This window comes from Anolis carolinensis, chromosome 2 (assembly GCF_035594765.1).
Source record: "Anolis carolinensis isolate JA03-04 chromosome 2, rAnoCar3.1.pri, whole genome shotgun sequence".
NCBI lineage: Eukaryota > Metazoa > Chordata > Lepidosauria > Squamata > Dactyloidae > Anolis > Anolis carolinensis.
Genome location: NC_085842.1, coordinates 119,755,456 through 119,773,469, shown reverse-complemented (window position 1 = coordinate 119,773,469; position 18,014 = coordinate 119,755,456). Strand labels below are relative to the sequence as shown.

The 18,014-nt window shown below is 39.6% G+C and overlaps 2 protein-coding genes across 4 annotated transcripts in view; one reads left to right on the top strand and one right to left on the bottom strand.

The window, feature by feature from the left end:
* The window catches only part of kcnip1 (potassium voltage-gated channel interacting protein 1), a 747,099-nt gene that overhangs the window by 83,522 nt on the left and 645,563 nt on the right, over window positions 1-18,014 (top strand). The window lies entirely within an intron of this gene.
* The window catches only part of kcnmb1 (potassium calcium-activated channel subfamily M regulatory beta subunit 1), a 37,488-nt gene that overhangs the window by 13,553 nt on the left and 5,921 nt on the right, over window positions 1-18,014 (bottom strand). Inside the window, exons 2-3 of one of the 3 annotated variants that reach the window (XM_008104646.3) lie at window positions 15,168-15,240; window positions 9,950-10,057 (exon numbers count right to left, since the gene is read on the bottom strand). The gene's annotated coding sequence lies outside the window, so the exon portion shown is untranslated. Of the gene's footprint in view, window positions 1-1,582; window positions 2,943-9,949; window positions 10,058-15,167; window positions 15,241-18,014 lie in introns of those variants that run through there. The other 2 variants (XM_008104647.3, XM_062970463.1) reach the window with 2 other exon arrangements.

Genomic DNA, 18,014 nt, shown 5'->3' with positions numbered 1-18,014 from the left:
ATATACTAGCTGTGCCCAGCCACGCGTTGCTGTGGCTTAGTCAGGTGGTGTTGGTCACTCTACATTAGGTTGTATTGATGCTGTGACCTCCACCTTCTTTATACTCACATTAGTAGTAGTATTTGAAGTTTGTTACCTTCTTCAATTTTTGTGTTGATTGATAATTGCTTGAGATCCCTGTTGTCTTTGGTTTGTTGTTAGTTGTAATGTCTGATTTTCCTGAGTGCGGTTTATATTTTTATTGTGGTACAATAGTCTTTTTTGTTTTGCCTGTGTAGGTGTTTATTATTATTGTTGTTGTAGTGGTCATGAAGGTTGGATAAGTTAGATGCTACTGTATTGTTTTTTGTAGGCCCAGTGTAGCACTGTCTGGCCTCTCAGCCTCAGTGCCTGACTGTTTCTTGCCTGTGATGGTGTTGAGTCTTATTCTTGTTGTTGTTGTCATTGTTATTATTATATTTTTTTTTTGGAGGCCAAGTGTAAATGTAGGGATTGGGGAGGTGGATGAGTTGTGTTGTCAAATTTTGTATTTGTTATAGTCACAATGCGTTGTTGCGAGTTTTGTGGGTCCAGATTGTGGTTTTGTGGTGTGGTTGTGTTGTTACAACTGAGAGGCAAGGCTTTTGCATTGTTTTGCCAAGTTTTGTATTTCTGGGGCGTTTAGTTGTGTTATAGTCACAATGTGTTGTTGTGAGTTTTGTGGGTCCGGATTGTGGTTTTGTGGTGTAGTTGTGTTGTTACAACCGGGAGAAAAGGCTTTTGTGTTGTGTTGTCAAGTTTTGTATTTCTGGGGTGTTTAGTTGTGTGCCAAGTTTCGTATTTCTGGGGCGTTTAGTTGTGTTGTTATAGTCACAATGCATTGTTGTGAGTTTTGTGGGTCCGGATTGTGGTTTTGTGGTGTGGTTGTGTTGTTACAACCGGGAGGCAAGGCTTTTGCGTTGTGTTGTCAAGTTTTATATTTCTGGGGCGTTTAGTTGTGTGCCAAGTTTCGTATTTCTGGGGTGTTTAGTTGTGTTGTTATAGTCATGATGCGTTGTTGTGAGTTTTATGGGTCCGGATTGTGGTTTTGTGGTGTGGTTGTGTTGTTACAACTGGGAGGGAAGGCTTTTGCGTTGTGTTGCCAAGTTTTGTATTTCTGGGGTGTTTAGTTGTGTTGTTATAGTCACGATGCGTTGTTGTGAGTTTTGTGGGTCCTGTGTGGTTTTGTGGTGTGGTTGTGTTGTTACAACTGGGAGGCAAGGCTTTTGCATTGTGTTGCCAAGTTTTGTATTTCTGGGGCGTTTAGTTGTGTTGTTATCGCATGATGCGTTGTTGTGAGTTTTGTGGGTCTGGATTGTGGTTTTGTGGTGTGATTGTGTTGTTGTAACCTGGAGGCAAGCCTTTTGCATTGTGTTGCCAAATTTCGTATTTCTGGGATGTTTAGTTTTGTTGTTATAGTCACTGCGCAAACAACTTTATCATTTTATATATATAGATACACTAGCTGTGCCCAGCCACGCATTGCTGTGGCTTAGTCTGGTGGTGTTGGTCAGTCTACATTAGGTTGTATTTATGCTGTGACCTCCACCTTCTTTATACTGACATTAGTAGTAGTATTTGAAGTCTGTTACCTTCTTCAATTTTTGTGTTGATTGATAATTGCTTGAGATCCCTGTTGTCTTTGGTTTGTTGTTAGTTGTAATGTCTGATTCTGCTGAGTGCGGTTTATATTTTTATTGTGGTACAATAGTCTTTTTTTTGTTTTGCCTGTGTAGGTGTTTATTATTATTGTTGTTGTAGTGCTCATGAAGGTTGGATAAGTTAGATGCTACTGTATTGTTTTTTGGAGGCCCAGTGTAGCACTGACTGGCCTCTCAGCCTCAGTGCCTGGCTGTTTCTTGCCTGTGATGGTGTTGATTCTTGTTGTTGTTGTTGTCATTGTTATTATTGTAATTGTTTTTTTGGAGGCCAAGTGTGAATGTAGGGATTGGGGAGGTGGATGAGTTGTGTTGTCAAATTTTGTATTTGTTATAGTCACAATGCGTTGTCAGTTTTGTGGGTCCGGATTGTGGTTTTGTGGTGTGGTTGTATTGTTACAACTGAGAGGCAAGGCTTTTGCATTGTTTTGCCAAGTTTTGTATTTCTGGGGCGTTTAGTTGTGTTGTTATAGTCATGATGCGTTGTTGTGAGTTTTGTGGGTCCGGATTGTGGTTTTGTGTTGTGGTTGTGTTCTTACAACTGGGAGGCAAGGCTTTTGCATTGTGTTGTCAAATTTTGTATTTCTGGGGCGTTTAGTTGTGTTATAGTCACAATGCATTGTTGTGAGTTTTGTGGGTCCGGATTGTGGTTTTGTGGTGTGGTTGTGTTGTTACAACCGGGAGGCAAGGTTTTTGCGTTGTGTTGTCAAGTTTTATATTTCTGGGGCATTTAGTTGTGTGCCAAGTTTCGTATTTCTGGGGCGTTTAGTTGTGTTGTTATAGTCACGATGCGTTGTTGTGAGTTTTATGGGTCCGGATTGTGGTTTTGTGGTGTGGTTGTGTTGTTACAACCTGGAGGGAAGGCTTTTGCGTTGCGTTGCCAAGTTTCGTATTTCTGGGGCGTTTAGTTGTGTTGTTATAGTCACGATGCGTTGTTGTGAGTTTTGTGGGCCCTGTGTGGTTTTGTGGTGTGGTTGTGTTGTTACAACTGGGAGGCAAGGCTTTTGCATTGTGTTGCCAAGTTTTGTATTTCCCGGGCGTTTAGTTGTGTTGTTATCGCATGATGCGTTGTTGTGAGTTTTGTGGGTCTGGATTGTGGTTTTGTGGTGTGGTTGTGTTGTTGTAACCTGGAGGCAAGCCTTTTGCATTGTGTTGCCAAATTTCGTATTTCTGGGATGTTTAGTTTTGTTGTTATAGTCACTGCGCAAACAACTTTATCATTTTATATATATAGATATATATACACAGTAGAGTCTCACTTACTATATATATATATATATATATACACAGTAGAGTCTCACATAAATGGGCCGGCAGAATGTTGGATAAGCAAATATGTTGGATAATAAGGAGGGATTAAGGAAAAGCCTTTTAAACATCAAGTTAGATTATGATTTTACAAATGAAGCACCAAAATATCATGTTAGACAACAAATTTGACCGAAAAAGTAGTTCAATACGCAGTAATGCTATGTAGTAATTACTGTATTTACGAATTTAGCACCAAAATATCACGATGTATTGAAAACATTGACTACAAAAATGCGTTGGATAATCCAAAACGTTGGATAAGTGAATGTTGGATAAGTGAGACTCTACTGTGTGTGTTGATGGAGGGGAAGGGAGAATGATACAATTGCCTTGTTTCCAGTGATCTAGGGCACTAAGGCCAGGCCTAAGCATGATGATTTAATTGAGTGTATTCAGTTAATGACCTCAGCTTTTCTTTTTGCATTTCAAGAGGATCTTCCACTGCCCCCAATAAATACATGAATGTCTTCACAAGCTTTCCTTGATATGCAAATAGGATCTTATGAAAAGCAGTTTTTGTTGGAACAGTGAAAGGGAGGGAGAAAAAGAATAAATTAACCCCCCCTCCAGCCCCAAGGATATTCAGGCTTTCCCTGGCTGCTATTGATATAACCACCCAAAGAAGAAGAAAAAATATATATGTATGCATGTTAATTGCATTCACTTGAGTTCAGACCTCAAAGGGAAGGCATATTTGTTTGAGAAGGACAATTGTTTAATGTGATGAACATGATTCATTTTGCTTTACTTAAGGCTTTCTAGTCAGTTGGGTTGCACTTTTGCAGCATCCTCATGCCGTCAAAACACTGAACCTATTTATAGCAATGTTGGCTATGTGTTTGTGCCGAAAGTCTGCCAGTAGCTACTAATGCATTAACAACAATGTCATTTGAACCTGCTTTGATGAGAGACTTAGACAAAATACAACAAGCAGTAATTCAAAATACAGCATTTTTCTCTGGTATAAATCTTGGGGGCAATTGATGTTCTCCACTTCAAACCTGGGCAGAATTACCCTATGGGTCTAGTTTTGCAATTGGCTAGGAGAAGGAAGTTTTTCTCAATAAAGAGGACCATTTCTTGCAATGATTTTCAAGGTTTTGGAGCTGAACCAATATCTTGGGCAAATGGCCTATCAACTGTTTGAGGAAGGCATTTGGTATCAAAAGCAAGCCAAGGTCCTTCTTCAACAGTAGTAAAAGTGTGTGTGTGTGGAGGGGTGTGTGTGTGAGAGAGAAAATTCCTGTTACAGATCCTTCATTTTCTTCCTTTCTTACTCTTGTGTGAGACACATGTTCTTCCTGCCAAATGAACTGCTTTGATGAAATGAGAGAACTATTCAACTCCAGGCTGTTGCTTCACAGAGTAGGCATTTGCTTGTCCCCACACAAGTTGGTTCTTATTTGGAAACTTTCATCCAGTTCAGAATACATCTGCAAAATTAATCTGTATTGAGTTTAGATGTTGGATCAGAATTACTTAGGTCAATAACTCATCTGTCCAAGGTAGTACTTGGAGGTGCTCTTTGTGATGCCTCTGGTGCTTTCTGAATTGGTGAGTTCATAAGGTGATGCTGAGGAGATCATGTTTAGTATCAAAGTTTTATGGTGTCCTGTGGGGTTCTGTCTTGTTCCCCAAACTGAAAAACATACATTTTGCGATCTCTGGGAAATAATTAAGTGTTTGATGGTTTAGTGCCTACAATATGCTCGTGACACTTAACTCTCTCTAACTTTCCACATTCATTTAAGAAAGTTGCAGCTCTTAATTGGAATCTGGTGTTGTTAATGACTGGAAGAGAGTGAACAATTAACAGTTTAATCTGGAATTGGCAGAGAAACCTCTGGTTGATAAAAAGCAAATGATAAAATAGAGATCCAATTTGTGTTTGGTGGAACTACAGTTCCCTGAGGTTCACAGGGATAACACTGGATTCATCCTGCTCCTTCGTATCCAGGTTTTGTCAGTGCAAAGCAGTGTGTTGACATAGTTATAGCTGGTACGTAAACTTCATCTATTCATAGAGAGGTTGCATCTAGCCCCAGTAAAAGATTTATTTGCTACTATTCCATTTCTGAGGAGCCCCGGTGGCGAAGTGTGTTAAAGCACTGAGCTGCTGAACTTGCAGACCGAAAGGTCACAGGTTCAAACCCCGGGAGTGGAGTGAGCGCTTGCTGTAAATTCCAGCTTCTGCCAACCTAGCAGTTTGAAAACATGCCAATGTGAGTAGATCAATAGGTACCGCTCCAGTGGGAAGGTAATGGCACTCCATGCAGTCATGCCAGCCATATGACCTTGGAGGTGTCTACGGCTTAGAAATGGAGATGAGCACCAACCTCCAGAGTCAAACATGATTGGACGTAATGTCAGGGGAAACCTTTACCTTTTATTCCGTTTCTGAGTATAACGTAAGGCAATTATAAAGCCCTCCTAACTTCAAACAGGGTTATTTGGTAAACTGCATTCTGCCATACAAACTTGCCTATATTTAAGGTTCTGTGCAGAGGTTCTCTTCTCAGGTCACCACTTTTTTGCTCCAGAACTCTCTGCTTTTTTCTCTCTAGCAAGCCAAAGTATTGTCTTAAGAATTAAGAGAAGCTATCCCATTTAAGACAATATTTACATTGCTGCAGGTTTTAACTGTTTGGATGCTTTATTACTCTAATTGTCTTTCAGTTTTACCTTTATATTCAAATTGGTTCTAGAGCTTCTGGGCTTGGTTTTTGCTATAGTGATGCATTCAGAAAGTTGTGTTGGGAGAGTTTGATTCAACAAATCTGGCTGTTGGTCTTTGGAGAGCCCATCAGGGTCCTGTTAAATCTCTTACATTATTTAATATTTCCATTAAATTACTCAAAGATGTTGCATGGATTTTTCTGCTCCGAAATGCTGATGATTCTGTTTCTTCTATCTAAATCCAATAAACTCCTTTTCTTCTAATCCAGTGTTGATGTCAGTAATGGACTCGGTAAGAAAAGGTGAAGTTTAATCCAGACAATACGAATGTTCAGTGAAAGGCAGATGATGGAATAGTGACTCTGCCTATGCTGTATTGTGTACAAAAGAACATGTAATGACCAAATAATAATATCATGTATCCCCAATACGAAGCTCAATACGGTGCCATAAGAATACAATGAAAATTGAGCAAATGCTCTCCAACAGAAAATATCTCAATTTGATATAGTCCCAAGATCTCACTGTCTATAATTTTCAGGGGTTCACATTGGACGAGGAATTGTTCCAAAAGAAGTAGAGGTGAAGAAACAATTTGCAATTTGGGTGTCTTCCTGGATTCAATCCTGAACGTAGATTGCTAGGCTTTAGTGGTTGCTGGAAGAATCTGTGCCCATTCCTGGAAATGTTAATGGCCACAATAATATGTGTCTTAGTTGCAAACCATTTGGATTACTGTAATGTGGTCGACATAGGGCTTCCTTTGAAGCAAGATCAAAAACTGCAGCTGGTTTAAAAGCTACAGCTAAACTGCTGACAGTTCCTGCTCATAAGGGGAATGTAACTCCCACATTACAACAGCTCCTCTGGCTAAACAGTTAATTTCTAAGTACATTTCAAAGTTCCAATTATGATGTGTAAAGCATTGTATGACAGACTACCTAAACAACCACATGCTCCTATATGAATCTGTCTGGGCCTTTGAGTTCTGAATGAATATCCAGAGTGAAGCTTAATGAGGAAGGAAAAAGAGCCTTATTGCTGACCCGTAAGCTAGTTCTCTTCCTGTTGCTTTTTCTGCCAGTCTTATCTTTTGAGACAGATCTGCAATAATCAGAGGCTTTAAATGAATATAATTGTAAATATCTCACTTATTTAAACTGTAAGTTTCATGTATATTAAAATACGGATCATAACATATTGTGTTTTTACTGAAAGTTGAAAGATGGAATATACATAATTGAGTTACATTTTCTGGTGCGAGCAGCGTTCTTTCTTCCCTGGCTGCAGGGAAGTAGCCAGAGCAACATGACGGGCCCGGAACAAGGGCCCAGCTGGTGCAGGTAGGGAAGGGTTGCAAGGGGGAGAAAGGCCACATACCAATTAAAATAATGTTTAAATATACCCCCGTTTCCCCACGAAACAGCGAGTCCGCGGCAAACGAACTGCGAAGTAGCAGGGGAACACTTTACACAAATATTCAAAACCTGACTCTTTATCATTAAATCTTTAAATTTCTTAATGGATTTCTTTACTTTTGCATTATTTCCATCCTGGATATGATTCTAAAACAATCTTAGTAGATCTGTAATGGGGAAAAAACGCATATTTTTTACCATCCCTATTCCCACCCTTTTTCTGTTACAAACTTGGGCACCAACTGTGCCGAATGTCATCCGTTCACAATATTCCACTCCACTTATTCTCATGGAGGTTAGAAAACATATGATATGTCAATGTCTCCCAATTTGTTTAGGTTGATTGGTTACAAGTTGATCAGGGCTGGTATATGGATTTTTAGTGCTGCTGAGTTTCCTCTGACATTTGCTGATGACTGCCTTAACTGTCAAGAGAAATAATATCGATTTTGCTATTAATCCTCTTCTTTATCGTGAATTGAGCATTATCAATGATTCAACTGTTCATTAGGGATATTTGTGTACTCCATCAGCAAATACAGCAACACTGTCCAAATCCTGATTTGTGGGCATTCTTTTACGGACAGTCATTAATCTTAAATGAAGAACAAGGAAAATATATAGCAGCTTATTGACAACTGCCATGTTATGGCCTCACCTTTGGAACATGCTACAGTTTAATGATTGTGGTGGACATTTTACACAGTGTGTCATTTGAGATGCCTTTTCAAAATGGCACTCTTAAAATAGTTTTTATGAGGTTCCTGTCCCTTACCTCTATGCACACTGAAAAACTTTACACACATTGTAATTCACTGCATCTCATATTTTCTCATAATCACAACAGATAAATATTTAGGCAAAGATAGCAGTTTTATAGTTTTGTTACAATCTAAGCATTCTTCTCATAAAGGCTCAGTTCTAGAAAGAAAATGTAAATAAAGAAAGCCATGTACATTATGACTCCTGTATCTGCAGGACCAGTACTACGGTTTTATTTATCCACATCTGACAAATTATGAGTCAGAAATCCTTTATTTCCATAAGGTTTGCTATCATTCGTGGTTTCACATATCCACGCATAGTCCAAGAATGTGTTTCCTGTGGGTATGAAGGTCATGCTTTAGATTTTAATATTAAGTTGCCCAAGGCTATATTCAGACAATTCTCTGAACAGGAGGGAAGTGTTTTTATGTTGCATGTAGAGCTCTATCTCCCTCCTTCCCTCCCAGAGGAGTGAGTAGCACACAGAATGTGTAGTGAAGTGATGCTGTTTTCACTATAGTCTTGCTGCTGAATTTATGCACATCCCATTAAAAGGTCTGAAGAATATTTTAGAAATTATAATTCGTGGTGAGAGGGGCTTTTTGACACACTGAAATAGTCTTTCTTTCTTTCTACGATTTCTTGAATTTGTGCAAAAATGTGTCAATGCAAACTGACTGTCTTTTCCCCTTGGGGAGATAAAGTGGTTGATTGATGAAAAAGCTCCATCCAATCCTTGTCAACAAAGCTGTTGTAGTTGAGTGTTTGTGTTGCTGAGTTTATTGTTGCAATTTAAGCAGAAGTCATGCTTGAAAATGCCGAAATTCTGACAAAAATACCTTGCCCATCTTCTAGGTGATGAGAAGAGCTTTGACACTTCTTGTTCTTGAAGAGGCAAGTGAAATAAACAAGGATTTACATCCCTGATGGCAAATGTCAACCACCAGGGTATTCTGCGTTATTTGATTGTTCATTGAAGTACTCATTTACTGATTCATAATTTTTAAAAGTACATATTAGTTTAGTCAAGTGTAAATGAAAAAAGGATTTGTGTGTGTGTGTGTGTGTGTGTGTGTGTGTGTGTGTGTGTTTTTAGAGTTTTAGAATTTAAAAAGCCTGTTTGTGGATTTGGTAGTTCCCCTGCTTAAATCCATTTCAATCACTTTATATGTTACTTCTAATCAGTTTTATGTGTGGCTTGAGGAAGAAAACTGAGAATCCCATGTTTTCAGTGTATAGAGAACAAAAAAATACCATAATTAGATGGCACTTAATTTCTTAAATTACAAATCATTTAAACAAGGCCTTCATAGTGGCTGCTCCCAGAGTTTAGAAATTTGCCTTTAGATTGGCCAGGAATGATCCCTCCTTGTTCTCTTTCTGCCAGCAAGTAAAAAAACTTTAGTATTTTATCAGACCATTCAAAATTAATTGTGATGAGCTTTTGATTTTGCACTCTGCTTTTATGTTGATTTTTTTCCAATATAATCTTTCAATGAATTTTAATGTTTTAACCTTTACAAAACTTTAATTGTTTTTAAAATAATTTTCATATTTATAATTTTATTTATATTTTGTATGTTTTCAAATGTGTGTTGCTTGTAATTTGGTGTAAGATGTGTTCATTACTGGGGGGAGAAAAGTGGGATAGAATAAGCAACAAGAAATTCACAAAACCCTGAAGTAAAATAAAATCTCATCAGTATAAACTGCTGTATCTGCAAAACAGTTCTCAAGAAGGACAATAATGTAATACATGACATTATGCTATCATTTCAAGATTATTTAGAAATATGATTGTTAATAAAATCCTTTCCAGAACTCACAAGAGTGATGCTGCTGTTAGAGATGTGTATTAACTCTTTTTTTTCTGTCAATGTACTGTTACATTATAACTTTGATAATACTAAGATAATAGGAAGAAAAAGTTCCATCTGTTTAGAGGGCAGGTTAGTTTTATCCAAAAGGAAACATTTTAGGCACATCTTTGATTACTTTTTGCTTAACTGTATAAGAGACACTTGCAAAAGTGAATTTGGCAAAGGTCACCCAGTAAAAGAACAATTTACGAGGGAATCAGCTTTCACTTAAAACCGATATTACCTGCTGTGCCCGGTGATTGGAGATTTTGACAGAGATGGACATTCCTGTAAGTGTGTGGCAGTAAGTCCTTGAGAATAACATTTGAGAGGCAGGTGTTCTCTGCTGGAACTGTGAAGCAAGGAATAAGTGGAAGATTGTATCAGAAGTCTTAAGTATATCAATTATGGAAAGAAACATGGCTAATCAATCTCCAAAAGTTCCATGTGAAGATGCCTTTTTAAATAGCATGAGTAGTGTATAAATATTTCTACTGCATTCCTTGTATTGCCTGTAGCAATGTAGAATGAGATAATCTGGATTCACAGGAGAAAACCAATTTATGCAAATTGTTGTAGTTGTTTTTACTTGCTACCTGTCAAATTAAAGATGAACGGAAGACATACTCAAGTAAATTAGACTGGATATGTTTATAGCCTATAGGATTCTGTTTCTAAGAATGTATCACTGAAAAACCCCAACTGCAATTACTGAGTGAATGATAACCTGGGTGTCCTTCATGGACTAGAAACCTTAGTTTACCTCAATGTCTGCCTCTGACGGCATTGTATCTGAGCTGACCTAGAAGTTGAGAGAAGGAGTCTGCAGGAGGGACGGAGACATCAAAAACTCAAATCATATGTCGCAGTGTCTTGTGTGGCCTTTGGATCAAATTTGTCCCTCTATGTGTTTTAGAGATTCTTTTGATTCTTTAAAAATGTGAAATAAGTCAAATATGCAACAAAACAGTAGCACATAAAAAAATACAGACTATCATGTTAATAAAGAAAACTTCCCCAGCATGGATTCTATAAAAATCCTTGTAAGGCCTAATCTTACATGTTTCTGTTATCATCTCCCCCTCCCCCCCTATATAATTCAATGAGTTTGGGTGGGGGAGGGGGTATGTGGAGTTTGTTTCCAAAAGGTAACAAAACAAAACAAAAAATCAAGAAAATGAAAAATGAGATAGATGGTGGCACATTGTTGGCTAGTAATAGAAGATTATGTACAAATCAAATGTATCAAAATATATCAAATCACCTTGGGTTTGGAAAATTGCAATTTATAGCAAAATAATGCATTTCCTTAGCATTATGTTTTTTTCCTGATTCCTGCAAAAATTTGTTGAGGTGATACCTTTTGGAAACTACCCCCCCCCCTTCTCTTTCTCTCGTCCTTCTGGGGACGCTGCATAGTCGAGGGTTTCCTCTTGTGATTTCCTTTCTTGTTATGGAAACTAAACCTTTTGCAGGTCTGTTGGAACCATTTCCTCCACTATCACCACTTCCATTGTTTCTCCACATGTATTTGTCTTGCCAGATTTGTGTTTTTCATTTCAAAACCAAACATGAGCAGCAAGTTTCCTTTACATATATGTATGTACAATATGGAGCCTCCGGTGGCTCAGTGTGTTAAAGCTTGAGCTGCTGAACTTGTTGACAATAAGGTCCCGGGTTCAAATCTGGAAAGCGGAGTGAGCGCCCACTGTTAGCTCCAGCTTCTGCCAACCTAGCAGTTCGAAAACAAGCAAATGTGAGTAGATCAATAGGTACCGCTCCGGTGGGAAGGTAACGGTGTTCCATGCAGTCATGCTGGCCACATGACCTTGGAGGTGCCTGTGGACAAATGGCTCTTTGGCTTAGAAATGGAGATGAGCACCAACACCCAGAGTCGGACACAACTGGACTTAACATCAGGGGAAACCTTTATCTTTACCTATGTACAATATAAATGCCTGTCTCTTGCAGTTAGCCATTCACTGCAGGTTAAACGGAACCCATTTTCCAAATTAAATATTTCCCTCACCAAAAAAATCATTCTTATTTGCTGAATTAGCTATTTGCCAGTAGGTATATGACATGAGAAAATCTTTTCTATTTAAATATTTCCTGAGGGGAACACAGGGATTGTTGACTGTTGTTTGTAGAGCCATTGTATATTGAATTTTTAGACTGTAGTTTTCCTACATGTTTGCAAGTTTTGTAATAGGATGGTTAGGAGAAGTTATTGTGGAATTTCCAGGAAACAGGAGCATATACTGATGGTTGGCACTGTTTATCTGAAGTAATAATCCACATGGTATAATATGCAAAAACATGGGTTACATTCCTGAAAGAAAATCCCACAAATATACACCTATGTATTTAAGGTCACAAAGAGTTGGAAGCGACTGAACAAATAAACAACAACAATGGCCCTTGTCCAGCTTCCTTACATGGTGGTCTGGGGTGCTTCCAGATAACACCTCTCTCTCAATAATTGTTTGTTTTTGTGCTAAGTCTAAAGAATTAATGTTTAAATTATGCTTGCATGCAAGAAAGGGTTCACCCACTTACTGGCTGAACAACCTGTGCTGAAAGCTTCCCTATCGCCGTAGGTTTGTACATCTACCTTTTAAGATGCAATACAACATTCTGTCATCTGCTGGAAGATAATTTATTATTAGTTGACTTGTAAATGTCAAGACCATTAATATAAATGTATCCCTTCACTCCTCAGATTACTATTTGATTGCATACATTTCATAAGCTGTTTCAAAAGGAGCAGGAAGCCACTACTTATTATAACTCAGGATCAACAAAAGGAAAAAAATAACATTGCATCATTCAGTGGAGTGTTATGTGGTTTCCAGGCTTTATGGCCATGTTCTAGCAGCATTTTCTCCTGATGTTTCACCTGCATCTGTGGCTGGCATCTTCAGAAAAAAAAAGTTATTCCAGTGGGTTAATTTTCCCATTGTTAATTTGGGGATGGTGATAAACAACCTTTGCAGTTTTTCTTGATTTTTTTTTTCATCATTTGGATCTAGCTGTCAGTTTTGCCCATTGAAGACTCATTAGTTGTGGTGCTCTAGGAGGAGCTCTTTCTGGTTACATTTTCGGTTATGGAACAAATAGCACTTTCCTTTTTCAAGGCACATATGACCTTCAGTCAAAATATGAGGTAAAATGAGTTTACTGCTCATCTCTAAATTTGCCATTTCAGGTGTTAGCTGCGAAGGGCAGCAAGGTCTGTTCCAGACATCAACCTTAAGTGACAGAGAATAGGAAAAACAATGCACAGAGTCCAGCGGTCCCTCTATAAATAGATCACCCTTAACTGCTTTTCTAATGCTGCTTTGAGTACAAAACAAAATGTTGCCATAAATTTGTTATACATTTTTAAAAAAAACTTAGGAAGAGAATTCACCCAAGACAACTTGTGTAATTGCCCATAGCTCAGGCAGAAGGCTTTAGTTCTGCCTTTACGTTTCCTTTCTTTTAAAAAATAGATTCTTAAATCTTTTGTCTTACTTTATTCTTGCTCACAATTTCTTATATGCTTTTGTTTTGTCTTACTTATTTTATAAGCTCATCTGACACTCCTTAATAAACACTACCAGGCTTGCTCCACAAGGGTCTTGGCCTCATTTATTAGCTCTGTGACCTTACTCATCTGAAGGACTATTCAGCAAATGTAATAAACATTCTTTTAAAAATCAAAAAATCAAAGACAAACTAAAGTAATATATACAAAAACCGCAACTAGAGCAATAATGAAATTAATTATCCTAGTATCATATATAATGATAAGCAAATGTTCTCTGTGCTTTAAAAAGAAAACTCAATCTAAATTCATGCTTGGTTCATTTCCAGCCATTAGTGCTTATCTAAAAAAAACCCCCACAAGTTTCCTGTGTTGAATAATTCAAATTTGCTACATGCTGTGAGGTTCACAAATGTCTTTTCTCCCACTCTGTAAATTGAACATCTTTTAACTGGGTCAGAACAAGGATCTGTGGCCCTTGGTTCGGTCAAGATGTCAGATAAAGGAGGTTTACTAGTCAGAGATATCAACAGGAGGTAAACACTAAATCATCAGGTAGAAAGAAGTGGATTGAATTGAGAATTAGGACATGAAACAGAGATAATGGGAATGGACAAAAAGTTTCCACAACTTTTAATGCTTGCTTAGATTCTTGAGGGTTTTTTTTAAGGGGGGGGGAGTTCCATTTCCCCCAAAATTATTTCCAAGGAATACATGGTTCCTGAATCAAATATGTTTTTATATAATATCCAACAAATTGAAAAAAAAAGTTGATATTTTCACTCTCACTGGAGGATAACAATGACCACAGCGATTGTCAGTTTTTTGATGGGATGTGTTGATATCGTAGATGAGAAAATCAGAAATATGTGTAGTGTACATCACTACTAAGACTTAGATCTCTGGATGAAGGCAGAATTGCTGGTCTGGGGATAAAGGAGGAGTGCTGTCCTGGGAGTTACTTTAGCAGTGGGCTTCATTAATACAAAATATACTAACAGGGTGCCCACCTATTATAGTGGATAAAATTACTTATAGAACTGCATAGTCCACAGGAAGCTTATGGAAGAGTTTACCATCTGATTCAGTTGCATGAATTTTACCCATATTGTATGCATGCCATCTCATGCTTGTTTGAACTGTCCTTTGGCGTGCACTCCAAGCTTTCATTTAAAACAACAACCCGCCCCCCAAGTTTTTAGCCCTTGATAGAGCCAGGTTTTGGAGTGGGGAAGATTGCCAAGTAGAAAGAGCAAGAGTCACAGAAGGTAGTTTTCATTTTAAAAAGCCAACAACCCAAAGGGGGGGGGGTGCTAGGTAGAAGTAGCAAGAGAGGAAGACATAAGGTGAGGGAAGGTGCAAGGGAGTGTTGAATGATGACAGAAGGTGAGGAAAGACAGAAGGGAATGTGGGTAGTGCAAACAGTGGAATACAAAAAGAGAAAAGATGAAGGTGTTGTGGCTAAAAGGGGGGCATATGAACAAGGAAAGGCAAGCTGGGGAAAAGGAGGGGTTAAGAGGTGAAGGAAATATGTGTAGCAGTACAAACTGAGCGGGAAGGGAGGTCTGTAGAAGCAAGCAGTAAAGTGCAAGAAACAAGGGGAAGTGTGGCGGCAAAACTGCAGGAAAAGTAAGAACGACAAGGAGCAAGGCTCAGGGGTAGGTCAGAATGGCAGTAGTTAGCTGTGGCCTCATGGGAGGAAGGAGTGTGCAATTCATATGTTTGAATGCAAAACGGGAGAGAAGGGAGGATGACAAAGGCAAGGGGAGGAAGGATGCTTAGCTGAGGAGTAAGGGAGGCAGGAATTGAGACAGAAAGCAGATGGGGAAAGAGGGTGAGAATTATAGTGAGGGGTACAAGATGCAAAAAGTAGTAAGTACAAGTTGAGGCACAGTGCAAGGGAAGGGAATTCAGTTTCTAACTTTGTCCTTACTTTTCTCTATGAATCAGAGAGTTGGACTCAGAACCTTCTGTGATATTTGCATGGATCAGTAACTTTTTGTCATCTGAAAAAGATTGAAACAAAAACTGATGGCCACACATTATATTGATCTGACAAGAACAGCACTAGAAGTTCCTGTTTGTTGAATAATATCAGTATTATTATAATCCCACTTGTAATGTACATGACCACTGTAGGTGGTTCCTGCCTTGCAATTCATCCCCCAAACAATCCAGCAAGTAAGATTTGAGATTAAAAAAAAGGTCCAAAGTCACATGTTGAATTCCATGACCATGCAAGGATTTGAATTTAGGTGTTGTATGTTCCAAGTCCAGGCATTACTTCATGCTGGTTGTCTCAAAAAGTAGTTACTGTAAAGAAATAGTATAAAGGACCTATTTCAAGCCATGCCATTGTGCTGGCAATTGCTGGCAAAAGGGAAGGTGCCGGGCCGTTTCAAGGGGCCCTGTGTACCCTCCCTCCTCCCCTCATCACCCCATCAGATGGCAGAAAGGGTGACAGTATGTGTTGCCCCGCCACCCTTTCTGCCATCACATGGCAAAAGGAGAGGAATGTGTGGGTAGCTCCATTGGAGCGACTCAAACTACACTTTCCTTCCCATAGTGGAAGAGAAAGCACCTTTCAGTGCTCCCCCCCCCCCCCCCCCCACTGTGGGAAGAATGTGGGCAGGTTCTGCCGTGCGTCGTGTGATGGCGCATGACAGACCCCATCCTCGCTGCGCATAAAAGTGGTACAAGAGGGCAAAAATGCCCCATGGGAAGAGGTCAAAAGTCTGGAATATAGTAATAGGAATAATGCAGCTATCAATATGGTCAGTTTGCATAATAAGGCACTCAGCATGCTTCCATGATGTTCCCTTGCATTCCTGTTCCCTTGCCCTGTTTCCTGTCTTCTTCCAAACAATCAGGATTTCATTAGTAATTAATAATTTGAATAACTGCAATTGTATGATGCAGAACACTATCTCAATTAATATTGCAATCCTAAATGTTTGGAATAAGACAGGAAATACAAAATGTGAGCAAGGGAACAGGAATAAAAAAGCGTCAAAGAAGCATGCATAAATGCAACATTTTGTTACAGCTCCTATTATATTTCAGAGTTGATCAATCAGCTGCAGATCCCAGCTGAACCTTGGTCTAAAGCTGTGGTATGACTCCACAGAGTTTATTCTGGAGTCATGGAAAGCTCTTTGAAAAAGCAAGTTACCACAATCGATTCTTTTAAAAAAATTCTTGATGGCTAGAAGTATATGTGCTGTTACTAAGGAGAAATACACAGTGAGAAATGCAAGCTGGGAGCAGCATACTTTTCCAGAATGGTTGTCACGACCCAGGCTACCGAGCACCAATAACCATACGCAGAAGCCAGAATCTATCTAATATCTTTATTAAGGAAATATATAAAGTTAGTAAAAGCAAATGTAAAAGATAGTCCAGAAGCAGACCTTTCAGGAAAGGTCAAAATTAGTCCAAGGAAATAATGTCCAATATGAAATATTAAGGTCCAAAGTTGTAATCCAATAACCGAAACACTCACTTTGCCAAGCAAAGTGAGGGGAGATGACAAGGTCCTTTAGTCCATAAAACTTGAGCGTGGCTAGGAAATAACTTGATACTAGAAACAAGGCTTGAACGTGGAACAAGGTAACTAAGAACAAGAACAAGGTCCGTGGAATAACTTGGTAAAATCCGTGAAACAAGGCAAGGATTAGTCCTGGGAAACAAGGCAAGGTCCGCAGGTAAACAAGGCTGGGAAGCAAGGCGAAGGCTGGATAGCAAGGCAAGGCTTGAGCATGAGCGAGGCTTGAATCGGAACGCGCTGTCCAGACACGACTCGCTCCGTAGGCTGACGAATTGACTCCGCGAAGTTGCTACGCGGGCAAAACACCTATATAGAGTCCAACTTTCTCACCAAAGCGGTTCTCTGGGAATCAGAAACGAAAGCTAAACTCTGAGACCAGATGTTAAACTCCTTAAAGATTCTCACGAGAACCAGTGTTAATTGGCAACATTCTTAGCTGCTATCCTCGCACTCCTGCGCGAAGCTGAATCCAAACTTCTCTGTTGTTTACAAAACTCCCGGCGCAAGAACACGGGAGAAGTAGGCTCTGGGGTTGTTTGACATACTTCTGGGGCACAACTTTCTTGCAGGTGCAAGGTTCCCAGATCTGCCTGGGAAAGATCTGGCTGAGAGGAATCCAGTTCAGACTGGGAAGGTAAAAAACCCAAGTTTTCATCTTCATCAGGAATTACAATGTCCTGAGCAGGACTACAAGGCCCATGGTTCATCACACTATCCCCCTCCTCAGGGCCCCTCCCAAACTGGGATCCTCTCCCCGAGGCGCGAGGTCGCGGTTTGGTGGGATAGGTCAGATGAAAGCGACGGGTTAGATCAGGAGCATGGACTGTGGAGGCGTCTTCCCAAGAGCGTTCCTCAGGCCCAAAACCCACCCAGTCAATGAGATATTGTAGGCGGCGGCGATGAAAGCGAGAATCCAAAATGTCCTCAACCTCGAACTCCTCCTCCCCATTCATCAAAACAGGAGGGGGGGCCGGTTGGTCTGTATCAGGACGCACACCATCCGCCGGAAGGAGCAGGGAACGGTGAAACACTGGGTGGATGCGCATTGAACGCGGAAGTTGGAGTTTGAAAGTCACGGGGTTTAATTGCGCCACCACTGGATAGGGGCCGATGAAACGGGCATCTAACTTCCGGCAAGGGCGGTGGGAGGGCAGAAAGCGAGTGGACAGAAAAACCCGATCTCCTACCTTGATTTCAGGGCCCGGCTGGCGGTGTTTGTCAGCGTGGCGTTTA